This window comes from Oenanthe melanoleuca, chromosome 2, assembly GCF_029582105.1.
Source record: "Oenanthe melanoleuca isolate GR-GAL-2019-014 chromosome 2, OMel1.0, whole genome shotgun sequence".
Lineage (NCBI taxonomy): Eukaryota > Metazoa > Chordata > Aves > Passeriformes > Muscicapidae > Oenanthe > Oenanthe melanoleuca.
This window is the reverse complement of record NC_079335.1, coordinates 46,976,511-47,003,507: the sequence shown is the minus strand read 5'-3', so window position 1 is coordinate 47,003,507 and position 26,997 is coordinate 46,976,511. Positions and strand designations below refer to the sequence as shown.

The 26,997-nt window shown below is 40.3% G+C and overlaps 1 protein-coding gene across 9 annotated transcripts in view; it reads left to right on the top strand.

Moving 5' to 3' along the window:
• The first annotated feature begins 496 nt into the window (after positions 1-496).
• GREB1L (GREB1 like retinoic acid receptor coactivator) overlaps positions 497-26,997 on the top strand; it is a 128,656-nt gene continuing 102,155 nt past the window's right edge. For 8 of the 9 annotated variants that reach the window (XM_056483771.1, XM_056483776.1, XM_056483775.1 and 5 more), the window contains exon 1: positions 503-726. The gene's annotated coding sequence lies outside the window, so the exon portion shown is untranslated. Of the gene's footprint in view, positions 727-26,997 lie in introns of all 9 variants that reach the window. The other variant, XM_056483778.1, reaches the window with a different exon arrangement.

Here is a 26,997-nt window from a genome sequence, read left to right as displayed (position 1 = left end):
CAGGGCAGACGGCACTCCCAGTGCCATCTTCTGCCCTGCCGGCCACCGAGCCACGCTGGATATCAGACAGGGTTTTGACACTTCCTAGCTTGGCTCCTCTCGGTGCAGGGCTTCGCCCCTTACCTCCCCGACTGGAAGCATCCCAGTTCGCTCTGTCCTCACCAAGTCCCGGCCGCTACATCCCGAGCCTCACTGCTCTCCACCTGCCGCCTCCCCTAACTCACGTCTCACTAGCGCCCGTTCCATCACCTCAGACCCTGGCACGACGCTCGCACCCCCTTCCCAGCCCCGCCGCCCTGGGGCACGGCCGGGGACGCCGCCGGCGGACACCCCCGCACCTGAGCGCGGCACTCCCACGGCCACCGCCCGCTCCCCGCGCCCGCCGGCCCCCGACCCCTCTCCGCTGACAGAGCAGGAGGGGCGGCACCTGCGGGTCCGCCCCAATCTCCTCCCCTCGCCTCCCCTCCCCTCCTCTCCTCTCGCCGAGAGAGAGAGACCGAGACCCGGAGGGAGGGAGAGAGAGAGAGAGAGACGGTGGTACCGAGGGAGCTGGGAGCGACTGCCTGAGCGCAGTGCTCGGCGTAAGGGGAGGGAGGGGGAAATTAAAAAAAAAAAAACACAAACAAAAAACAAACCCCCAGTATTGCAAATATTTAAATTTAGACAAAAAAGTGAGGGAGGTGTAGAAGGAGAGTACTTCAACTTTTTCTCTCTCTGCCCAGCAAGGTAAGGGAGCGGCGCGGGGCTTTGCTTGGCTTTCTCGCCGGTTTCTGGGAGGGCACAAAGGTAGCGGGATCGGGCGGCGGCGGCGTCTCCGCCGGCGGAGTGGCGCTCGGCGTTGTCACCCCGCGGAGCGCAGCCCCGGGGGCGGCGGGCAGCGGGCAGCGGGCTGCCAGCGGCGCGCCGGGCAGCGCCCGTGTCACCCGCGGGCTGCGGGCGCTGCCCCTGGGTGGGCTCCAGCCCTTTGTTACCGGCGTCTTGCAGCGGGGCGGGGGAAGTCACCCGAGCGGATGGGGCAAGGCGGGGATGGGAGAGGCTTGGCCGGGGGGCTGCGGGAGCAGAGCCGCGCTGTGGCCGGGCGGGCGGCGGGCAGCCGAGCCCGGGACGGGCGGGCGCGGGGGTGCAGGTGGCTCGGCGGGGCCGCGGGCGGGCGGCGGGTGCGCGCCCCCGCCCCGCGCTGCCAGGCGGGCGGCCGCCGCAAGAGGGGGCTCGGCCCCTCGCCCTCCGCGCCCGCGGGAGGCAGCGCCCGCGCCGGCCGTGGGTGGCCCCGGGACCGCGGTGTTCCGGGCGCTGCGGGTTGTGTGCAGGGTTTGAGGAGGGAGGGGAGGGAGAGCGCCGGCGTCACTTGGCGGGGATGGGGGTCTGCCGCTGCGGCGGAGGGACGGCCGTGTCCCCGGGAGACGCGGCGGCCGGGCCATGTCAGCGCTTCCACCGCGGGGGGCAGCTGATCGACACGGCTCCTTTGCTGTTGGGAGGTGAAGGAGAACGGGGAAAGCGGCTGGGATGGAGCCGGCGTTGGCTCCCCGCGGCAGCTGACAGATACACACAGGGACCTCTAGGTACCGCCGGGTCCGGCCCTTCCCTCCCAGCGCTCCCCCAAACCTCCGAAAGATGGAAACTTCGTGCGCACCGTAGGGTTTCGGCCAGCTCAGCGAGTGGGCCAAGCGCTGCTGTTTGTTTAGGCCCCAAGCCTGCAAATATTTATCCATATTCTGAAATTTAGGAATTATCAATGGGTAGATGTATTTCAAGTGCGAGAGAGTCTTTCAGTTACCCCGTGGAAAAATACTTCCCATGTCTGCTGCTTGTCAGCATGTTTGCTTTGAGAAGTCTAAAGATAGGTCCTTTTTCTACATTATTCCATTTGGGTATATTTGAATTTATGCCTCTTCAGACTTTTCCACCCAATGATAGTTAAATTGTTATTGAAATAATCCTTCATATTCTCTGCACTTCATTGATACCTTGTTACAAAGAGCTTTTTAAAAGATGGAAATAAAAAGGCTGCTGAGAAGAAAGTGTCGTGTCTGATTGCCTGACTAGGAGTTACTGAAGCTTTATTTTATTTAATTTATTTTTACAATTACAACTCTTGTTTGAGCAGTGAATCAAATAGGTGCATAGTTCAGTAGCAGGTATAGTTAGCTATACATGTGGCTTCTGAGACAGGTAAAGCTTTCAGCACTTTTAAATATTATAATGCACACCTAAGTTTGTTTTTTGTTAAGGGATATGCCTTCTAAAGAGAAACAAGGATGGGTCTTATGTTGATTGAAAAACTTATTACATATGTGCTAGTGGATTAAAAAAATCTTCACAAATTTTAAACTATCCTGTAGAATTTGCTTGTGGGTACAACAAAAGCACTTACGAAGCTGGAGGCTTAGCTTGTTAAATACCTTTTTGCAAAGGAATAGGGATTGTGTGAGTATTCTCAGTGCTCTTGAGAAATATTTAGTTATTTGTCATTTTTAACATTGGTGGATTTTGTACAAAGGTATACATTTTCTCAGGTATTCTCAAGTATTCCCAACAAAATGCTCCAAAAAGTCAGTGAATAATGCTCAATATGTGCCTACCTGTTTAATGATTGGGTTCTGAGCCCTGAAGGTTTAATTCAACATCTGTAAATACAGATAAAAAATCCAGTGTATATTTTTGCTTACTCTTAGTAGTGTTTATGGAAAACAATTTTTTCTAAGGTGTTTAGCAGGAAAAAAAAAAATTAGCTTCAAGAAATGACTTGTGCATACCAGGAATTTTTATTCATTGGGTTTGACTGTAGATAATGTAGCAATCATAAATAGAGAGGGTTTTTTGGTAAGGCAGTTTTTAAGTCTGGGATGTAATACTAAAGGAAATAAGCAGTAATAGGCAAGCTGATTACTGAGCTTTTACTAGGATAATTAAATTACATGAAGTTTCTTAAGATGCATGAGGACATCACAGATGAAAGGAGGAGTGATCTGACTGTGTGAAAAGTTTGTCTAGAATTCAAAAAAAGCACATTTGGTTCAAGGTCTTCTTAAACACATAGCTACTGACATTGATATTTGGTGGTGCAACAAGTCATGTCCAAAGTATTTTGCAAATACAAGGTAAAGAAAATTTGGAGTCCAATTTAGGAAACTATTTAGTTGCCATGGGATATAGAGAATTTTTTAAGGGAAATATGTCTGTACTTCAAAGTCAGTCACAGTATGAATGGTGGGCTGTTTATTCAGTGTAAAACTTGACTCAGTATAATGTCAAAATTGTATTCTAGGAAACCTTTTAGTGAGAAAAAAAATTGAATGGATTTCTCTCTAATTTTCAGTGCTCCTAGGAAATTCGGAATTTTGGGCATAGATTTTCTTTCAACGGCGTAATGAGTTTTGTACTACCTTTTATATAAAGCATGTGGTTTTAAAAAGTGCTTTTTATGCTTTGTATGGTTCTGTGCCATATGTTTTGTATTTAATTCTTTGAATGACCACTGAAACGCAGCCAACTTTGGGTAAATGTGGCAACTGTTAACTAGCGCTTAGCAACAGTGCACAATAATCAAGATGGGAAGTGAGGAAGAATACCATGTCTAATTGAAACTACAGGGGGCATTTAGCTAGGTAGGGCATAATTAACAAAACATGGAGCTTGGACATGATATTAAGGCATCACATCTTGACTCTTGTCAAAAAAGGATTGTGAAAACAACATAAAAAAACTCCAATATTTGGCTTTATACCTTAGAAGAACACCCTTTTTGGGTGGTATGTGCTTTGCCTGTTCTTGCATAATCATTTCTTGCATGTATTGCAAATTATGCATTTTCTTTTGTTTCTAAAACATAATTGTGAGGAGGAGATCTGTTGGGAAAACTGACAAATTAAGGAGTAATAAGCCTTGACATTCTGACAATCATGTCTTTTAGAGAATTAGTCCTGTGAGCTGGAGTTCATTAGATATAGTAAGCAATTAAGATATCTCTCAAATCCTGAAACAGATTACAGCAGCAGTCATAAAACAACACTAAACTTTTACAATTAATGTGTTGTTATTCTTCTTCAGAATTTTTGACTTTCCTCAAATCCTGTCTTGTCATTACATTCCTTAATATATTGAGAAAAGTATTGCTTGTAAGAATGTGTTCAAAATGCTTTTGTCCAATGTAGTTTCAGGTTTTTAAAAACTCCAGATAATTTCGTTTCACACTGTATCCTGTGTGGAGGTACATTCATGGACCAATTTCATTTCTGGTGTAACCCAAACACATCTTGTTTCTAAGAACTCTGAAGATATCCTCACATAATAAGGAGAGAATTAGTGAATAAAGTTTCAGTGAGTCATTGCAAAAGCTTATCTGCAATTCTGAGCAAGCTACTATAGCCCCCTGTTAATGGATTTTAATTTGCAGGTAGGTAGTGAAGATGACCCAAAACCAAGGAGCTATTCTTTGAAGGTGCATTGGTGAATTAGCCAATGGCATTAGGCTCTTAATAATTAAATAGAATCATTAATGTTTTTGTAATCCAGAAGTAAAAAACACAAGCTATCTGAGGAACTTGTAGATGACAGAAGTTTGGAACAGTGTTTATTCACAAGGGGGACAGCCAAATTTTGTACACTGTTGTTGTTGGCTTAGAAGTATCAAATACAAGTATGTAGTTCTTACAGAAATTACAGGCTGGATCAATGGGCCAAGGCCAATTGTATGAGGTTTAATGAGGTAAAGTGCCAAGTCCTGCTCTTGGGTCAAGATAACCCCATGCAGCACTACAGCCGTGGGAAGAGTGGCTGGAAATGGACCCAGTGAAAAAGGATCCAGGGGTGTTTGTTGACAGCCAGCTAAACCTGAGCCAGCGTGTTCCCAGGTAGCCAAGAAGGCCAGTGCTATCCTGGCTGGTATAATATACTGTGGCCAGCAGGACCAGAGCAGCGATTATCCCTCTGTATTCAGCACTGGATGAGGCTGCACCTTTAATCCAATTCCATTTTGGGCCCCTCAGTTCAGGAAGGGTGCTGAAGTGCTGGAGTGTGTCCAGAGAAGGGCAACAGAGCTGATGATGGCTCTGAAATAGAAGCCCTATGAGGAGTGGCTGAGGCAGGCAGGATTGCTCAGCCTGGAGAAAAAGAGGCTTAGAGGGGACCACCTTGCTAGATGGGTGTTGATCTTTTCTGCCAGGTAACAAGTGATAGGACAAGAGGAAATGGCTTCAAGTTCCACCAGGGGAGGTTTAGATTGGATATTGGGAAACATTTCTGCATGGAAAGGTTTGTTGAGCATTGAAACAGGCTGCCCGGGGAAGCTGCTTAGTCACCAGCCTTGAAGGTATTTTAAAGAAATGGCACCTACAGACATGGTTTAACAGTGAACTTGGCAGTGCTGGGATGATGCTTGGACTCAATGATCATATAGGTCTTTTTTCACCTAAAGCATTCTATGATTCTGTGATTCTAAAATGCAATTAGGTTTGATTTAGATGACTGCTGAAGCCTGGTGAGCTGGTTTCTGTTGTCTTACTCTTGTCAGATGATAATGTCACAACTTCTGTGAAATTCTTTTGGGATATTAGAGACCACAGAGAATTGTGGAAATTACTACTTTCATTGAAGTGTATTGAATGTTACTCTCATTGAGTTAGCATTTTAAGTTCCATGGCAGCTCAGATGTTTAGTGAAAAACCTCCAACCACTTGACCTGAAAATCTCGCATCATATACTGTCAAGTGCTTTGGTTAATTTGCATTTAATTTTCTTTTTTAACAGTTACACTACACTAACTAATAAAATGTTCATAAAATATAAAAGATAGGAAGAACTATATGTTGTGACATAAAATCACCAGAAGAGTAAGAAGGTAGGGAGCATCCCGGGTCAGTATGACGAGATACGATTGATTAGTATTTCTCATGTAAGGTTTTGGAGAGGTTATTTTGAGGTAGATTTTCAAACTGCTGGGGCTGTGAACAGAAAACAGTGTGGGCAGATACTGTTACTTAAGAGATTACCAGACATCTGTTGCACTGGTTTCATGAACAAGCCTGGAGTGACTAGTTTTGTGAAATGCTGTGCAGGGATCCTCTTGTTCTCTGTCTCCTATCTCCATCACTGTCTGCAGTTAGCTCTTTTCAACACCCTTAGTGAGATCTGATCAGAGCAATTTGAGGCAAGTGAAGAAGCTAGTTACTGAATGGAACTATGGTCTGAAACACACTCTATTAATAGTCTTCCTTTTTAAAATGAAGATTCATCATTTTGGTGATTAATTTTGGTGTCTCACCAAAAGTGATAATATTTCCATAGAACCTATAGTGTGAAGTTTCGTGAGATGTTTGACTATTTTAAGCTGCTGAACATTTTCCTGGTACTCCTGTCCTTTTGTAGCAAATTCTGCTGCACCTCCCTCTGCAGTACTGATTTCTCTGTTGAATGGAATGTACAGCACCAAAATTTCAGAGAAATCAGTAGCCTTTTTTCAAAGGCTCCATTTATGCCACTGTTTAGAGCCACACTGCATTTCAATTTGGCTTCATAAATAAGTACTAATGTGCATAAGAAACATTTTACTTCTAGCATTCTGCATATTTGAGAGATATTTGAGAGATATTTGAGAATATTTGCATATCTTCTCCCCATCCCCTTTCTTTTATAATGCTACTTCCACCTTCAAAACTTGCTTTCTTATAGACTCCCATAAGGATACCTAAGCACAATTTTTCTGGGAGTGTGATAGTTAAATTATGCTTTTAATTTTGTAGAATTCCCTTATCCCACCTCCCCACCCTGCATTATTTCCAGCTGTGTTTTAAAAGATAGAGGTGGTCATATGCAATTGTAATGCCAGTGCTCAGGGAGACTTGTGTATACTCTGAGTTGTATGGTCCCTTGTTGTGTTATCACTCAGGAGTAATTGAGTAATTAGAAGACTGTTTGGAAATTACTGTGAGTCTGATCTTCCACAGCCTTCCTAGTGAAAGGAAATGATCACTTATTAAAAAAGTGAAGGGTGGCACAGCATTCTGGGCTTAATGAGATCCAAGCTCTTTCTCCATCACACCCACTTCAAGGAGATGGTGTAGTGGTAAGGAACAGCAAACACAGATAGCTGAGTTCAGCTGCTTCTGATGCTGTAAAGGATCTGGGCAACAACCTCTTTACACTGGAATCACTGGTGAAATAGGGATGTTCACAGCCAAGTTTTGTAAATACTACTGTTGACTACCCATACTCAGAATGAACAGCAAAACTTTGTCTTGATGGCTTGATTTGGGATTTGCAGAGGGCCAAGTGCTTTGTTCCCTGTCCTGAGCCCCGAGTCATTTTACTGCTGGTACAGTACTTCACTGCCATTAGTTCTTTATTACTATCTCCTTGGTGATAATGTGTTTCACAGAGTACATTGCATCTCAGTTTTGCCATTCAGGAGAACAAGCCATCTACTTTTACTGCTTTTTTTTCCTGCCTCACTGACCTTCTCCCTGTGGCTTCCCAGGAAGTCTCCCAAACTCTGTGTTGCTTGGGAGCATTGGTGACTTTATTCTCCTGCTCTTTTACACTTTCAGTCCACTTTTGAGAACAGCTATTTCATAAAGGAAGCTTAATCTTGTAATTTCTTTAAAGAATCAAATTCTTAGTGCTATTAAGTGATTCCTTTTGGAAGACTGAGAAATAGGTCTTGATTTTTACAGCTACAATGCACTGAATCAAGAAGAGGGAAATAGCTTCCTGCCAGTCATATTGTATGTGAAATTTAAGAACATGGTGGTTTCCTATTCTTGTAAAAAATATTTTCAAAAATTTTGTATAGGTGAGATGTTAAGATACTTTTGTTACACTTTTGAATCTTAACCTCTTAGAGGGAAATTTCTGGTTGTGAGAACCATAGGAAATGATGTGGATTAGCCAAGTGATCAGTACCACCCCACAGAGGAGCAGTTTTGAAGAAAACCTAGAGGAGAAGGGTGGGAAAGGTAAGACCATCCAAGAACATTTTAATGCCTCCAGTATAGGCACACAGAACTACCAATGAGATATTTAAAGGAGAAGTTCAAAGTGAAAAATATGCATATCCTCACAGTCTCTTTTGTAGCAGTTTCAGTAAATTTTGACAGTTAGTTTTGCCATTTTTTTTCAGTAAGAGAGTCAGCACTCAATTTCCAAGCCTTTTGAGCAGGATGAAGACAACTTACCTGCCAGACTGTGGATTTGGAGGAAGAAGGTGAAATAACAATCATGGTTATAGCAGATGTGGAAGGTGAGCTGGATTTCAAGGGCATGGAGATTAAAATATTAGCTGTCACAAACTTTTGTGTCAAGAGCTATGAAATGATAGGGCATTTAAACACACAGATTTTTTTTTGCTTTGTTTTGCTGCATGAACTTAGTAATACTCTTCTTTCTTACTACATGTCTGAAAGTGTTTTGGGTGCTGCACAGGAAAATACATAGGCAGCTGCCTCCTCCAAAGTACTCAAAGCTATAAAGGATAGTGTGTATGTTTGTGCATGTACATATATATACACCTATGAAAGAGAAAAGGACATGAATTAGCAATACTAATAGGACTAATATCATGCTAGTCAAATACATTAGTGGGTCTTTAAAGAAGATTCTTTTTTTTTCATGATTGTCTGGCTGAGATGATTTATACTGTATTTTGTGTTCACAGTTTGCCTTTATAGACCAGAAGTTCTTAGTAGGTAGTAGATGTGTCACTAGTAATGTTATTCAAAGCATATGCCTTGGAAGCTTTTAAACAAAGGCCAATGCCACAAAAAAAAAAAAAAAAAAAATTAAACAGCAGATGTGACCTTGTGGCAGAAAAGCCTGAAAAGGGAGGGGAGAAAAAAGGGATTCTTCTTGTTGCTCTCAGCTATCATAATGAGCAGGGTTGCTTGTTGACTGTCCAGCTTTGCTGTTTTATTGAGAGAAGTCTTGTGTCCGGTGTCTGTGCAGATAGATGCTCAATTTTCATCTGCAGCACAGCTGACTGGCTTTCTGTCAAGCTTGGCTTTGGGGTGATTCCAGTTGTCATGTGGATTTGGTGTAGAAAGAGGGAGGCCATGCTTGCAATAGGAGTTAAACACTCCCCTACACAGTGCAGTGTAGGTTTTCAGCTCCATTTGCTCTCTCTGTGGTAAATCCATTTCTGATTATGTGCTAAAGCCAGACAGATTAACTGCTGAGTTGAACTTGTGAAGTTGTGTGTGTGTTGCCAGAGTCCCTCCTGCTGGAAAAGGCAGATCTATATAACCTGTAGATTCAGAACAGTTGAAAATTCATCCTAACATTGTTGCTTTGATGTCTGTTTGAAAGCAAAAAAACCATGTTTGCTTTTGATTACCATGTTTAAAGGCTGCTGTCCCAGCAGTGTAATAAATGAAAATTGGATCTGGGACTTAGTTTCAGTAAAAGACAGTGTTCTTCCAGATGATTTTGAATTGAATCTTCCTGTGAAAATGGGCTCAACTTCAAATTCAGTAACAGGCAGTTCAGGGGCTTAGGGCTGAAAAAGAGAGAGGAATGCAACAGATGCTGCATAGTTTTGATACTTCTTATGTTGGATGATACTGATACTTTAAGCTTGTGTTCTGCATTCCGGTTCGCTATATAAACAAGAACAGCATGGACCTCAGTGTATAACCTTGACACGACTGCATCTTTACTTTATAGATCACTAGCAGTTTGTCCAAATTGCAAAAACTGTGTGTTGGGAAACAGATGAAGTATTTGCATCAATAAAACATTTCATTTCCTTTGACAAAAGCTGATTTGTTCTTTGGGGTTTTTATTTTTAAGAAATGGACCTTCAGTTCTTGATTCATTGTACTCTAGCTGAGAATCACTGAGAATCTCACAGTTAGATTTGAGAGGATAATAAGTTAAAACTATTGATGCAGATCAGCCATGAACCAAAATACAGCATAATATGTGTTGTTTCAATGGGATTTCCAGCGTGGCCCTGCCAAGAGTGTGAGTTTGGACTGGTTGACCTTCAGAGATCCCTTCCAACCTGAATGATTCTGTTGTTGATTGTAAGGTGGGGTAGTACAAAACCCATAAAACTCAGGAATGTTACCTATTGATAAGATACAGCTTCCTGAAACAATTAATCTGGCCCAAGGCCTTTGCAAAGATACTTAAGGAACATTCTACTGGCAGCCTGAACTGTTTTGGTGACCTGCTTTCCTGTCTTAACTGTCTTCTTTCTGGCCATTTTTCTGCTATGTGCCAGATGTGCTTTCTGTGTTTTATTAGAAATATGAGCTGGTTGCACATCCAGTCACACACATCGACAGAGGGACTCTGAGTTCTGCTGCTGGCAGCTCTCTGCTGGGTTGCCCCATTGGTGGATGGCAACAGAAATGGTCTGGTGATTGAGGCATTGCTGGGCATGTGCTAATAGGAAGGCTGCAAAGCTTGAGTGACTTCCTAAGAGGTTGTTTGGCCTGTCTAGGATGGAAGATTGAGCATCAAAGGCGAATAATGATACCTGGTGGATTGACATTATTGCATTGTCGAAAATCAGCCTGTCTGGATTCCCATTCATAATTGAACATTTTACTCTAAGGAAGCTTGGAATAAGTCCAGTACTATTCATTGTAAACCTTTTTCAGGGCTAAAATAAAGCAGGCTTTATAAGGAGATATTTGTTATTTCAATCGCTTATTTTGTTAATTAGTGGAATTTGGGAACTGCATCTTTCAATGACATGCCCTCCAGCATCTTTCTGCTGAGTTGTATGTGTGTCCTTGTGTTTTATTTTTCTGGACATATTGATTCTTATGTGATAATTCACTATGTGGGTTGCAGTTTCTCCTTGTCATTTTCTAGCTGAACACACTCCATATGTAGAGGAAAACCAGCCAAGTGTAGAAAGAAGGGGATTGTGCTTTTTTTGTTGCAATTATGAAAAGAGGAATGAAGGCTGGATGATAAAACGCCTTTGGCTGCTCCAAATGATAATCTGAATAAACTGTGGGATATTGAGGTTTTGTAAAAAAAACATAGCAAGGGGGGGGAAGGAGGGGGGGAAGAACTAGAAATTTGCAGCAGCAGATTGAGGTTTTTTTGAGAAATTTCACCTCATGAAGAAGTTGACTGGCAAGTTAACAGGATATTATGATTCAGTGTTTAATGATTCATAACTAATCCTTTGTCCCAAAGACAGAAGCAAGTGTATTTTGAGGCCGTATGCCTGGGAGGAGGCTGGCCTCAGGTTGAATTCATTAAAATAATTCTGTCCTCCCTGTTCCAAAGTGCAGTTCATGCTGAGAGAGACTGATAAATTTCTCATTAAGAAATGCTTATTGAAAATGTGGTCTATTCTCTGTGTTGTCACACTGCCTTTCTGATCTGGAATAAATTACATAAACTGTGTTCCTTTCAGCCAGCATGCAGAGATAAGAGTGCACTGGTGAATCTTGTGTCCATTCTGTCATTATGTGTGCAAGGAAAAACAACCCCAAACTGAATATATAAGCAGAAAATTGTTTTAAGAGAAATGTCCCCTTTTAACACTTTGATGTCAAACTGGGGAGTAAATAGTTAAATGCAATGCCACCATATAGCCACAAGAAGGATAATATTCAGGTTCTGATGTTCTTTGTTTTGGAAATGAGGCTTGCAATTATCTTACTTGCAGATTTTACTGGCTTACCTATCCCTGTAGGTTATCCCTTTTGTAATTGCTTGTCTGTTTCTATGGATAAACTTGTTTTTGCTTAGCAGAGCTTTTGACTGATGATCGCTGTTCTTTACTGTGCTATTCTTCTGCCCGTCCTTTAATGGAGAGTAGTGCTATTATTATTTTAATAAGACTGAGGAATGTTCTTATGTTTTGAACACTGCCTATTGCTATTATGTTCTATGGCAAAAAATAATGGGGACTTGTTTGGAACATTCACAGATAAAAGCTGTATTTTGTTGTTGTACAGCTTAGTTCAAGGTAAAGAGTCGAGTTAAACTAATTATTATAATAGACTGTGTCAGAAGACCCAGAGTTCTAAACTAGCAGTTTGAGAAATGGAGAATCTAGAGAACATCTGTTGTGATTTTTCTAAGAAAATAATGCTGGAATGCAGTCTCCTCACACCTAATTTCATAGAATCATAGCATTATTGACAGAGATTTGAGGTAAACTTGTGTCTTTTTACATTTCAATCAAAAAACATGCAGTGTGTCTGGAGATCCCACCTTGGCCAGGGCCTATGGAAATTTCTTTGGTCACTGAAGTCAAAGCATGATGGTTTACTTAAGAGGAGAAAAGAAAGCAACCTTTCTTTCCCCTCTTTGGTGTTCTCTCTCTCTTACCATGGCAGAGTGATGTAAAGAACATATATGTAAATGTATGAGAAAACACCTCTTTTAAAACTATAATAAATGCTTATGCAAATCTATAATGTATGTTTTTCTCCCAGATGGTGGTCTGTGTATTAGCAGGTAAAGAGTATGGAACTTCTGCTATTATGGTATATTTTGCACCATTTACACCTATGTAAAACAGAAACAAAGCCTCTGCAGTCCATAATTAATTTAATATTTACAGAGAACTTGCTAACTTGCATTAGAGAAAGGTTGTAGTTTCATATCTTAGCCAAATTCTGAATGTGTTAGAAAAATAAGTACATCCATTACTGAATAACTCTGGGATGGCTATCATTCCCTGCCTGATTGGAGAGACTAATTTTGGTAAAGAATTGGATTTAATCTACAGGTCTCTTGCTCAGCTGTGGTGCAGCCAGGAAAAACAGCTGTAAAAATTTTTGATGTTGGCCATGAATTTACATAAATAACAGCTTGCTTGCTTTCAGATGCATACTCAGGGTGATATTACAATGATGGACTTGGGTGGAAGGTCTGGTTTTATTTCTGAATTTGGCCTGAGAGATGGCATGTGGGTTCTACATGCCTCAGTTTCCCTCTCTCTAAACCAAAGGTGTTATTGGCCTGGGGGTTTTCAGAGCATTATATGATAGTAATGATTTGCTGTTAAGGTCTCTTATGGCTGAGCCTGGAGAGCCCTTAGTTCAAGTCTCCTGGTCAGGTTCCTTGGGCTGCTAAGCTTCATGCTTCTGTCAGAAAACTTTAGAGCTCAGAGAACAAATGGTGTTCTTGGCATACATACAAGCAGCTATTTGGCTTTTGTCTTCAAACCTTCTGTTTAATTTCAATTAACTTAATTTTAATTAATTGAATTTAGACATCACAGTCTCTGGTTTGCCTGTGAAAACTATTTGCTATGTAGAGAGAGTTGGGGCAGTGTCTCCACTGAGATGACTTTGTGGTGAAATGGATTCGAAAGTCCAAGGCCTTTGGTGGGTGAAGCAGCCCATGGCCAGGGCTCTGTTTACCCACCATAGTGGTGGTAACCAGTGTCTGCACTGGTGCCAAAGGAGTACATGAAATACCCAGTGAAAATAGGCTGTGTCTTGCAGAAGGTCTTCAGCTGGCTAAAGCAAGCAGTACTTGAGGAGGGAGTAAATAAAGCTCTTGCAGACCACATGCTGTCACAACCTTTCCCCTCCCCCATACCCTCTCTCTTTTTTTAAATTTTTTTTTTATTTTATTGGCCATATGTTTTAGTAGTCTAAGTATGTGTCAGCAGTAATCCAGGCTCTGTGCTTTTAAAGGATGATTACCCAGTTTGTTGCTGAAGTGAGACTTTTTCTTCCCCATTTAATTAATTTCTGTGAGAGTTGTAATCGTAAACTCTTCTTTTTTTTTTTTTTTTTTTTTTTTAATTTATCACAGATTACTCTTTGTGCGGCTAAGTTTAACTCCCATCCTTTTTTTTTTTTTTTTTTGGCTGGCTGCTGTTCTGTTCCTGGTTTGTATGATGGGAGGGGGGGGGTCAAACAAACCGGTTTGTTCCCTGGATGCTAATCTGAATTTCAGAGGCGCTGTCCTTCACCCCCTGGCTCTGGTCCCCTCCCCCTACTCCCTGATCTCTGCAAACAGCCTCTCCAGGTCTCTTTCTCCCCTCCATCCCACCCCCTGCTCCAGCCCTCCTTTCCTCCACTGGCTCACCAGAATAGTAAATGTTGATTATCCTTTCCTGCTCATCCCATACCCTAAATCTCACTTAGGGTGTTTGATGCACTAGAGAATTAGTGCTCCTAAAATTCAAATGGTTTAAAAGCTCACTGTGTGTTATATAACGATATCATGGTGCATTTTTTGGGAATTAAATTTTTTGTATTTTCATGGGTTAAAGCAGGTACAGGGTTTTCTGATGAGGTGGTGACCTTTTGTCAGGGTGTGATGAGGGTCATTTTGGTTTTATATAAAATAATGATTAGGAACTCCTCTCTTCAGGGAGTAATTTCTCAGGTCGCCTTGGTGGAACAAGGAGGGGTTACTAACTAGCTTGGATCCCTGCTTGTAACCCTTCTTCATGGTAGTTCTCATAGCATGGATACAGTTAACCTCCTTCTTGCCTTAAAAAAAAAAAAAAGGAAACACGGCTAGTGGGCACGCAGAAAGGCATTGTCCTTGCACAGAATAAACCCTCCTACCTGTTATGTGGAAAATAAACAAGCCCACAAACATACCGCCCTAGTAGATTGAAATGTATGTGTGTCGGGGAGGAGGGGAATAACACGTAGGAAAAGATTTATGCCTTCCTTTGGGCTGTTGCTTGGTAACAGAAAATGCCTCTTAAGCCTATTTTTGGAGAGGGGAGGGGTGAAACTTGATTCAGTGACCATCTGTCCCAAGCTGGTTGATTTCCTGTTGAGCTCTCCTTTGTTTCTGTCAAACAATTGATTCTTACCCTTTACAGATAAGAATACTGTTGGTGACATTGCCCTGAATCAGTAGGTTGCCTTGTGGCAACCACAAAACAGAAAATTATTGATTTTAATAATTTTTTTTAATGTTTATGGGATTTTGGGTTTTTTGGAGGCTAGTAACGGTGGCTTTACCGGGATTATTTATCTGTGTTGTGGTTTTGGTTTTTTGATTTTTAGCTCTTTGGGAATGCCTGCAGTACAGTAGGCAGGTGTAATAAATGTAGTTGAAACATTTTTAGAGAAGATGTCAATCTTTTTTTTCAGTCTGAAACTGTTGGGGAAAAGCAGCCATGGTTTTGAGCCCATTAAGCCTTTTGTCAGTGGGGGGGGGAGCAGAAGTTAATTGAAGTCACTATTGAAGAAATCCCCACTGTTTCTGTGAAAACAAAACCCAGATTCTTAATTGCAAATTGAATATTTGCTATTGTTCTTGCTTAATTGTCAGAAAATCTTTCTCTGTTTGACTGCCTTCTGATGTTTGCTTAGTAGTAGCGTGCTGGATAGATTTGAACTCAAGTTATTTTTAAGTCATCTGTTTGCTTTATATTGCAGAAGCCTGTGTTTTTCCTTTAGTTTTATGCATGCAGGGTTCAAGGCCCATGCATATGCCAATATGTGTGTCCTCTGTAGCTGTGATTATTTAAAAGCATTCCAATACCATTTCCTTCCCTGCCCTAAATTTCAGCATTCAGAGAAGCATTTCATAGTTCCAGGTATCTGCTTTAGGGGAAATAAGGCATGTGTGACACAAAGAGACAGGTAATATCTGCAAAAAAAAAAAACTAGTGAAGTGCCCCAGTGAAAATTATAGTCACTGTTATTTCCTTCAGTCATTGAAACTTTTTCCTGGAGTATTTCCATGATGTTGTGTTACAGAGGAGGGTGAGAAGGAAAGGCTTTAAATACAAATGTCTTGGCATCTTACAGGTCTTTGCTTATTTAAGTTTAACCTACTTGTCACTCAGTAGATGAAATTTGGGGGTAATTCCCAAAGGTCACTTCACAGACTTGGAGGTGTTAGGAAAGTTAATTTCCCTTTCTCTTCTATTTTTCCCACATGCTTTCCAGATTGTTTTCCAGAGGTAGGAGATATGTTGTCTGCAGCTTTCAGCATGGTCCTGGATGCATGTGAATTCAGATCTTTTTGAAGTCAATGGCAATATGCCTGCTGAACAGTGATTTAGTGAGTGTTGGGCCAGGGATACTTGTGATATTTCCATCCTTTTAAAAGAAAGTTGCATCTGTGATTTGGCTCAGTAAGGGAGGTTCATATCAAACCATGTGAATGAGTCTGTACCTTTTGGTCCATCAGCCTTGCTCCTTGTTGGTTGCCCATTTCTCACCCCAGTTTCAGCTTTTGGAGCATGCTGGGATCTGGCAGAATAACTGCTCCACTTGGAAAACAGGATAGTTTTCCAGGTTACTTTTCAGATGGATATCTTGATCCAGTTTAGCCACTGAGTGGCATGCCAAGCTTGACTGGTGCAGTGTAACACAATGGGGTGAAAGTGATCAGTACTGAGTTGATTTCTTTTTTTTTTTTTTTTTTTCCACAAACCACTAGTGCCAAATGTACTGTGAAGTGTTTTTAAACATGCATTCTCTTTTAGGTTGAGAATCCTACTTTTGGATTTTACACTGGACAGCTGTAAAATTAATTGAACATTCGTATGTGCTGCTTTTTGCTGTTTTTTTTTTTTTTGTTTTTTTTTTTGTTAAAAAGGGATGGGCACCACCAACATGCCTTTTGGATATTTTCAGTCTGTCTTGAAATTATACTGAGATCAAAAAGATCATTTGTAGAACTAGTGCCAACTAGGTCAATGTTGACCTGCGAGTTTAAACTTGGCAGTGAAGGAACTTTCTGAACTGTTTCAAGAACTAATTAAATTTTGTTTCTTCCTGCAGAATAAGTTTTGTGAAGGGGAAAAAAAAACCTGGAAATTTTATTTCAGGCTTGAAATAAATGAAAAATGAAGCCCTGTTCTAGATATTTGGAACACATTTTCTGTGTCTGACTTAGAGAAGATGATGAGTGGTTGTTCTGATTCAGGTTTTCTCGGAACCCTTAAAAGAGCATTACTAAGCTATATGACTCAAGTTGTAGGGAACTGACAAAAAGTCCAGTTCTTTCAGCATCTGGGGCAAGCAGCTGAGTCCATGGCCTGTGCAGGTGACATAGCATAGAATACAGTCCTGCACTTGTCTTTGTGCTTTCTCTGCCTGGGTTGTACTGCACTTGTCCCTTAGAGCAGATCTGATGTGCCCTTTGTTCCCAGATAAAAGCATATCCAGATCTGCCAGTCAGTAGGCACAGCATCTGTGGCTTACCCTACAGACAGGAGGAGGTCAGTAATTCTAGAAAGGAAAGTTGGTAGAAGACTAGCATCTGTTTGCATTCACCTTCTCATGTTGCTTTTGCAAGGATGGAATTATTTATGTACATTTTTTCCCATCTGAATGCAGTCAACCAGTCTGAAGAACTGCTCAGTGTCAGGGTGTTTGGCAAGGGTTTTCTTTTGGGAGCACAGAGGTAGGGGCATGATGAGGTGCTTCTCTATGCTGGGTGAGTTCATGTGTGTGCCTCAGGTTACAGTCTCCCTATTGCAGTTCTGACTAGGCAGGCATTTACAGAACTGACAGCGGTGCCATCCTTAATACGAGTTTGAGAAATCTTCCTCTCTTGACATAAGAAGGCCTATTTGTGGCTTGCAGGACAGAGTGTGGGCACTTTAGCAATGACTTTATGCTGTGAGGATAAGAATAATGCAACCCTTTCCTCCCCAGCCAAAACCCCCAACTCCAAAACCACGTGCATCAAAGGTGCAAGTGCCAAGCTTCGCTTCTAGGAAGGTATGGCCATCAGCACCACTGACAGGCTTTTCAGAGAGGAAGCAACAAAGAAAAGGCTTTCAGAGAGCCTTTTGTTTCCAGCAAATAGCTTTCTGAACCTACAAAATTGAAACTTAACTTTGGAAAGGAAAAACCCAGTGTTCTTCAATGGAGTTACATGGCCAATTACTTCCTAGTCTTCCACAGCCCTGTCCTGTGTTAGAAGTTACTGCTTTGGTGAACACTCACCTTTAAAAGGGCTCCAAGCCTTGGGCATACTGGGCTGTGCCTATCCTCTAATCTTTGCTTATGGTTCTGACGCCTAAGCTAGTGTCTCAAAGCCTACCTTCTGCATATTTCTGAACACAATGTGCTCTTTTGTAACCTGGCTAAACGTTCTTATGACTGTGTGTTCCTTGTAGAGATGAGCCCATTTCCCACTCAGGAGTGGGGAATAGCCACTCCCATATATATCTAAAAAACTTGTGAGTGGATCAGAAAGAATTCTTTCATACATAATAACTGATTTGATTTAATCTGGATCTTCTTTTTGATTTAAGTTGCACTTGCCTGGCCATACACTGCTGTTCTGCTCTATGAGTATGTGTAATTTTGTGAAAGTGTAACTTTGGTGTTTACTAATAATGTTTAGCCTGATGCAAGCATTTCATATATTGTAGTGTAAAAACTAGAGAATCTGGACTATTGCATGTTAAACAAGTGTTGCCTCTGTCTGGTACTGTTTTATATATGTGGGTAAAGGACTGCAGAGGACTGCAGATAAGCAGAGGATGGAACTCTTAGATGTGTCAATGTTGTCTGGAATAGAATTTCTGTGAATGGAAAAGAAATATTTATCAGTTGAAAGAGAAGTGAACCAATGTAATGCAAGGCAAGGCCAGGGTCTCTGAACTGCTGTTACTTTCCAGGCTTTTTGATGCAAAGAATTTTGTCCTCACATAATGACCAAGTAGACCAATATTTCTACTTTATATTTTTTCTCCCTCATAGCCTTCCTGAGCAAAGATATGTTAATTTTCTTCCCCATCTTGTTCTCATGAGGTTGAATTTCTTGCTCATTTTTCCAATGGTTTTGCCTGGAACTTTTTTCAGGTTGTTTTCCTAAGTGACTAGATAGCAGCAAAGAGGGGACAGACCTAAAGTTAAGCCAGCTAAAGTCAGCAGCTGGGAGATCTTTGTTCTGTTCAGTCTTGACCACAAGCTTCCCAACAGACATTGGTGGGGGTAGGGGCATGGATTTCAGTTCTTTATGTTCTTAGTTTTCTCTTCCCCCTTCATGAGTAAAATGGAAATAAAGTATTACTTAAATGAGCAGCTCAATTCTTCTTAGTGTTGATGTTGAATTAACATACTCTGTACATCCTGTAAAAACTGGAGTTACAGAAATATTCTGGGAGGATGTACTGACTTTTTTTTTCTTGCAGTACATTTGTTTAAAGTGAATTATCTAAGTACCATGAAAGTGGGTCTTCGTTTTACTCTTTTTTTTTTTTTTTTTTTTTTTTTTGGAATGCAATTTATTAGTGATATCCAGAGGGGTCAGCAGTGTAAATAATGTTTGTTACGAGGCATGTTGGGTGCAAAGGAGGGAGGCTCACAGTGAAGAGCTGTTTTGTTTGGTGTGGCTGATGAGGAGTGAGGCTGGAATTGCTCATAGCTGTCATTCAGGTTTTGTTTCAAAGTCCAAGGACCTACTGGGAAAAACAAAAAGCTAATGAAAGCTGACTGTATTTCAACCCAAACCCTGTGGAATCCAAAATGATGTCCTGACACTGCATGTATTCTTATTCTCCTGCATTCCCTTGGTTACTAAGGTAACAGGTTTTTAGAGGCTTTACGTCTTCATTGTCAAGTATTTGCTACACTTATTGTTGCTGTTTGCAGATTAGGGCAATTTAAACAATGCCTTTTGAAATGGCGACCAAAAAAAATACAAAAAGAAATATAGTAGAAATAGATGTAATGAATCAATTACCTTCCCTTGTTTTAATTTTCAGTGCTAGGTCTCAGAAGCTATGCACAAAATGTCACACTGGTTTAGTGTAGGGATTTTAGGCACAGGAAAATGCTTTTTTAAAAAGCGTGTTAATTACAGAACTCTGACTACAGATATGAGGAGTACCAAATGTGACTTCCTGCCTTTTTTGACAACAGAACTGTGAAGAGAGTGAAATTCATGTTTGTGTTTCTGCTTATAGGACATCTGAGACAGTGACCCGAATCTTGTAAGCTGTGTTACCTACTGCATCTGTGAAATCATACTTGAAAAATTGAGCAGCTGGGGAAAAGAATCCTTTTTTTTCTAACAAAGCTTAACTATATGCAGAGCTCTTCTGCTTGAACACAGTTTACTGATGCTCCTCTGTGTCCATTTAGATCTAGCAGAAATATGCTCGTTCAAATCTTCACTGGAAAAATGGATTACAGATGCAATGGTCAGGTTTGTAAATGTATCTTCAAGAATATAATGTTTAAACTGATTTAGTACCTGCTGACTTCTTGAAAATTAGTGCATTGCTGCAGCAAAAATCTGTAGCATCTGTGCTAGGAGAACTGTTTTTAAAAAAAAAATTGGTGAAAGTAGTGAAGTCTTTACATCATGGTAATTTGTGCTACGCAGGTGATGTACAGGATATAATGATTCCACTTTGCCTGACAGAAATAAAATGTTTCTAGTTGAGAAGAATCCTGCTAGACTGGGAAAATACAGGTACTGTTCTCCCTGAGTGTCCTTGAAATGAGTCTTTTGCAGTAGACTCAAGAGCCTTTTATTGGACAAACCCATGCAGTGGGTGAGATCTGTGCGCTGCTGAAGTGAATCACTGCCAGTGTCCATGCTGCCTTCATCTGGGCACGACTCAGAGTGTGCTCTTAGACCACTTTTTAAATAAAGGTGGGTTATATGAAAACAACTTTACTGCTGCTCATTTGCAGCTAAATATAGTTTCTTTGGAAGCAGGAGTGGTGGTGAGGGGTCCTGTTGAGCACCATTTTATTACAGATTTGTGGATGCTGCTGACCGTGGTTGTGCTCAGCCAGGCAGATGTCTGGTTTCAACCATCTCTACCCCCAATATCAGCAAGAAGCAACTTTCTTGAGGTAGACAAGACTTAGGAGTCTAGTGTTCAGATAAGTACAGAGCAGATTACCCCAGAAAAAGGGAGGTGACAGATGGGTGGCTGACGCCAGAGGGGTGAAGCCGAATGCAGACTGAATTAGTCCCTGCAACCAAGGACAGAAGGAGCTTGGCACGCAGCTCTCACAAGTTATCATTTTAAAGTGTTTGTAGGGAAGCCTTTAATTTGATTAGGCCATTTCCTTAATAGTTTTGTACTTGTGGTTGTTACATTGCTCCAGACAAAGGTGTGATTTGACATTAAAATGGCCATTAACATTTAGCTTTATAATAAGCCATTTATATATAACAAGTTTTAAATTTTTCTGGTACATACAAAAAGCTGAATTAATTAATGTATATGTATATATGAAAATAGGTATACTTCTGTAAGATTACTGAAGGAAAGGCTATCCATCTCACTTAAAGATATGTATAATGCATAAGAGAAATAAGGTGTGCAACTCAAAAAAATTATGCATTGCACCATATAATTACAATTGTTTATTAATTCTTCTGAGGTTTTTAAACTTGTTTAAACCTGTTGTTATACTTTCAGCACTTCTTTAAGTTTTATGAAAGTTGTAGAATGAGAGGGGAAAACAAATTTATTATTAGTGCTTTTTGAAGCTTTTGAGATTCAGAGCTGCCAGTATTCAACATGTGTCAGTTGTAAGCTCACTAGGAGGGCTTGTAAATTCCTTAGTTTGAAAGCAAAGTGTCTCTGAAGTGTAAGGTTTTTAAGGACAGACTGGACTCCAGAACGATCTACAAGAACTTGTTTTTTAAAAAATAAATAAAATAGAGAAGCCATACTGCTGTTTACCAAACTTGGGATAATCATTGAAAGCTAATGTGGCAGAAGGTTGTAGCACCCTCTGCCAGAATTTCTCCATCATGTAATAAGTATCTTCCTTCCCTGCTGGAGCAGGGATAAATATCCACCCATCTCTGATGTATGGAGCATTACAGGGGAGTTTGAAGGGGGCCTCCACTTTAGGGAGCAGGGAGGATACCAGGGTGCTTTGTGCATGCTTTGGCATTCCAAATCTAAGCAAATATCATCTAAAAGCATTTGCATGGGCCTCAAAGGATCCTTCCACTTTGCTAATGAAAATCAACCTTGCTCATTCCTTCTTTTGGTCCCCCATCCAAAAGACAGGAGCAAGTATCGCACAAAAACATTTGTTTCATCAGTGCTACCTTTTTTGGTTTTTTTAAGCATGATTTTTATCCCTTATCAGCTTTTTAGATTCTACTTTTGATTCCTGCTGAAAACTTTTCTTTCATGAGAACCTTAAGAAAGGTTTCTGTTGGATAGGCTCCTTTCTCTTCTGAAATAAATAATTATTTCAGACAAACTGAAAAATGTTAATAAAATTATATGAAACTTAAACTTTAATGAGTCATTAGGTACATGTTCTTCCCTTCAACATATTGGTCACCGATTAAATTCTAGGAGATTCTACTGGGTGCTTCATAAGTAAGAGTGCCAGCCTTGACAGTGAATTTGAGATCAGAGTTTGGCAACCTTGATTTATTTATTTTTTTTTTTAAGTAATGCATTTGTTGTTTCGATTTTTGGTTTTGTTTGGTTTTGTGTTTTTGGTTTTTTTTTTTTTAATGGAAGATGTTTGAATGCCCTTATTTTTAATTATCAGCCAAAAGGATTTATTTCTTACTTACCTCTAGATCTTTAAACAGTAAGTTATTACCCTTCAGTGGGGTATTTACCTCAGTTGGATAAAAACAACTTAATGCTCTAGCAGACATATAATTTTTAGACCAATAGCAGAGTATGCATAAATGAATTATAAATTTGCATTATCTGCAGAAGATGCAAGTTTTGTTCTCCGGAGCCATTAGGCAGCCTACCAGTTTATTCCCATTGACAATGATGGCTGATGAAGAGACACAGACATTACAGGATCAAGCTATAAGTTTAAATTCTGGCACACTGGAAGCTCTTCAAAGTGTCTTTTGTTGGCAAACAAGAAAGTTCTTGCAGTGTAAATAAGTGTTGTATCTTGCAGCCCACGTTGGAAAGAGGTGGAATGGAATGTAAGAATGTCTTTTGGGTTTTGCTGAAGTGGTTTTCTCTGGGACAACAGAACACAGAAATAAATCAAGAAGCCTTTTAAGGCTGCAAGATTTAACTACTTGATATCTTCTTCAAGCAGGCTGTGCTGAGCACCATTTGCTATATCAGGAACAGTGACTGAGTTAGTTAGGGGGTTCTCCTCAATAACTGCATAAAAGAGGGACGGATAAAAAGCAGTACAAACCTATTCTTTTCTCATCCTCTTTTTTTCCTATAAATTGACTTTGTGAAATTTCCACACAAAATTCTTAAAGAATGAATTTTTGACATGGCAGCTCTCAAATCTGGGTGGAAAAGCTGTTGGTCATGCACTAGAGCTGAAGTGAATTACTCATCAAGTAACCTCTTCATCTGACACTTAGTGTAATATTAGAAAAATTATCACATCTAATTTATTATTATTGTGAATTATTATTCATATCTAAACAGAATGTGTCCAGTGATAATTAAATAGACATTTTTTGTAATATTTGCATTAGCCTATTAGTCTTTTTCTTCATTAAGACTATGGAGTGCTACAGCCTCTGGTTAGGTAGGTATTGGTTGAATAACCTTATGGGAGGAAATTTGGTAATTTTCAGCTCTGTTTCACAAAGCTAAAGTACTCCTAAGGCCAAACAAGTACAAAAGATTGGTTGCAACTAACTTTGGTTTGCAGCAAGGAAATCAGTGGAAACGAGAAGGCCAAGGGGGTTGTCTTCCATCTGTGCTGAAGATGCAAAGTCATGCTATCTATAGGAAAAGAAAGATGACATTGCCCTTTAGCCTGGGTTTAATGTAGGTCAGTTGGGTCACCAGATGACATGACTTTAATGGCCAAACTGCTTTTAACAATTGCCTTGGGCAGTGTTTAATTTCACTGATCTTTGCCAGCCTTCAGGAGAAGAGAGAGGAGAAATCCACCTTATCTTTTGGTTTTCACACAGTGATGATTTAATCCTCTTTTGTACTGAAATTTCTCTAATGAAACCTATTACCTTGTACACACTTATAGTTGAAAGCAGCACAGGTTTGTGTGAAGTTTCAGAATGAGTTGACAAAGAGGTTTGTTAGTGTTCATGGGCTGTTCAGCTGCCATGTGCAGAATTCCTAGTCTGCTTAAGTTGACCTATGGTTTATTATCTCTCTTTCACATGCAGTATCTTCCTTCTCACTTCAAACCACTGTAACAATGAATTACACTGTAAAAACAGAAGAGGAAGGATAGAGCTGAATTCCAATTAATTCCAATTGTCCTACTGTTTTTCCATCCTGGTGATGTACTGGAATAGCTGTTCAGGGCTATATACAGTATCTATATATGCAAATGTATACATGTATATATGCATATGAATATACAATGCTCTCTTTTGGAAATACCTCAGTATATATCTTAGTGCATGGATGTGTTTCAGTTTTGTATAGATGCTCTGAATGGTTACTGCTCAGGAACAATGTCTTGAGGTTGTAATCAAGGGTGCTATTAACTTGCTAGCTTAATGGTCTGTAATGGTAGGGGGTAAAAGACAAAGAAAAGCAAATGTTGAGGCATTAGTGGGAAAAAAAGGGAACCAAAGCAAAAAAATACTATCCTGTCATACACATGCATCTCTAGGATACCTACATCTTGAAGGTCATATGCAATTTTTCTCCTTCCTCTTGCTTCTGTTATAACATACTAAGATTGGAAAAAAATACAGGGGAAAGAAACAAGGTTGATCCAAGTGCAGAGCAACTTCTGTTATGTAAAGAACAACTACATTGACTCGACTTCAGCCCTGCAAGTCAGGCAGCTGATGTCCATAAAATACTGTGGGGCAGAAGGTGAGAGCTGTTCGTGTCTTCTGGAGGAAAGGAGCTGAGGAGCTTCAGATGGAATTAGCAGGGGCCATGCTGAATGCAAACAAAAGGTGATAATTACCAGTGTGAGGTGGGTTATGGCACTCCTTTCTCAGGTCCCAGGCATGGTGCTTTTTAAGCAGCTGGATAAATTTATAGTTCCTGTTAAATGGGCCTTGAGCTGCACATCAGTGGAGGCTGGGAGAATATTTCAGATACTTATGACTGTAGGAGCATCACAGAGTTTGTCTTCTCTGAGTATCTGCTGTTGGCCACTGTGTGACTTAGGGAAAGCAGCCTGTGGACTGACTTTCAGGTGTGTCTGCTTTTAGATTGATCTCACCACTCCATTGTTCTTTTTCAATTAGTGTGGGTCACTGTGTTGGGTGAGGTGGGCTGCAGAAAGTGTTCCAGCTCTGCTCTTTGCTCACAGTGCATTTTCTGCAGGCAGTGAACCACATGAAAGCTGCATACAGGTGTCTGGTCTGCACCATGTTGGTTTTATAGGTAATAAAATTAAGCATTAACAAGCAATTCCAGGAGTGCCAGAACTGAAGAAGCTAGTTCCTGAAAATTTGTCTTTCTTTGTTAATAAACTCGGATTTAAAATGTTTTCTGTATTTAGGATGTGGTTAGGATCAGCTCTTCCAATGGCTTCCTGTTGTACTGCCATTATACAGTCAAATGTCCTGCCTAAATGGCATAGTTTCCTCATGAATATTGAGAAGCTGAAATATTTTTCAGAGCTCTGTTCCTCTGTTTCATTTGCATGGAATTGTGGGTTTACAGAAAACATGTGGCTTTGACAGAAAATGTGCAATATAAGCCATGTTTCTCTTGGAAGCCAAACAAACAGAAATCGTACAAAATAAATGGAAATAATGCAAATAAGCCAAATAATCCTTCATCTTGCTCCAAAGTAATAATAATATAGTTGAAAAAGTCTCATGAATATAAAAAATAGATTAATGTTAATCTTTCTGAAGTTTTGGATGTAATGCAGGTTAGTTCAGTGTTCATGGTTGTGCACAGAAACAGTGGGGTATGAGTGTGACATCCTATTTTTCTTACATTATTTAGTAACTGACACACATGCTGTGTTCTTGCTGGTTGTTAACAGCATGTGAATTATGAGGCCAAAGGGGTCTTCCTCATGACAATGGCTAATGTTTGCAGAAATGCAAAGGTCACGATCATGACTACTTTTTTTTAATGCCAACTGGATACCAATGACAATTACTGAACTAGACAGTTCTTAAAGGGTCAGTTTATTGACTTACCTTCCCTGCTTTGTGAGGGGTGATGAAATCAAAGCAACTGCCTGGCTTCTGGGCTGTTCCAGTTTAGGTGAGTTTAGCCTTGTTTAGTTTTCCTTCATATTTCCATGAAAAACGAGAGCAACTGGTTCACTAGGTTTATTTTTCTGTGAGGTGCTACTTGATTAGCAATATTATTATCTTTAAGAAGTTGATGTTAATCTCTTTTAAAACATATTTTTTGGTTTTGAGAACTTCCTTCTAACCTTTAGTTTAAACTTTAATGGAGAAAAAACATTGGCGGTTTAGTACTTACAGAATTTATGTGCCAGTGGTTTGGTGTACTTTAAAAAAAATCAGTTTTTTAAAAGAATTTGAATATTGATATCTTTGAGCTAAGCCCAGGATGTTCAAATAAAGTTCTTTACTTACCTATGGCTGAAAATACAAGAATGTATATTTTTGTTTTTTTAACAGACATAATGTGTTTGGAGGGAATTACAGCTGTAGGACAAATAGCCATGGGTTGTATCTCCTCTTCCCCAGCTCAGACTTTCAAAATTGAGTCTCCATGAGCTTAAAATTGATTCTGAATTAATTCCTCTGTAATACAGTGACCTTACATTTGTAGGATGCTGGAAGCCTCCACTCTGCTGTGTTTAGTCACCCCTTACAATGATTAAAAATTTGAAGTGGAGACATGAAGGCTATTATTTGTTTCTTTGGAAACCATACTTTCCAATTACTGCACTGAGTGATTTCTGGAGTAGTAAAATACTAGACTGGTATTTTGAGAGAGGGCAGGTCACACATCAGGAAGTTGAGTCATAGTTGGAGTGGACACAGCACTAGAAAGTATCTTTCTTAATAGCCTGAGAAGACAAGAGGTATTAGATGACCTAATCTTTTTCCTGTGAAATTTTTGCTCTTGTGACTTTATTTTCCTGACTGCCAAGACTAAATGTGGAGGTCATCTTTTTTCTTTTTTTTTTTTTTTCCTTTTACACGGAAAGTTTTGTCAATATACAGCTGTTTAATATAACCAGCTTATTTAAAAAATATATAAATACACAGTTTAAACCT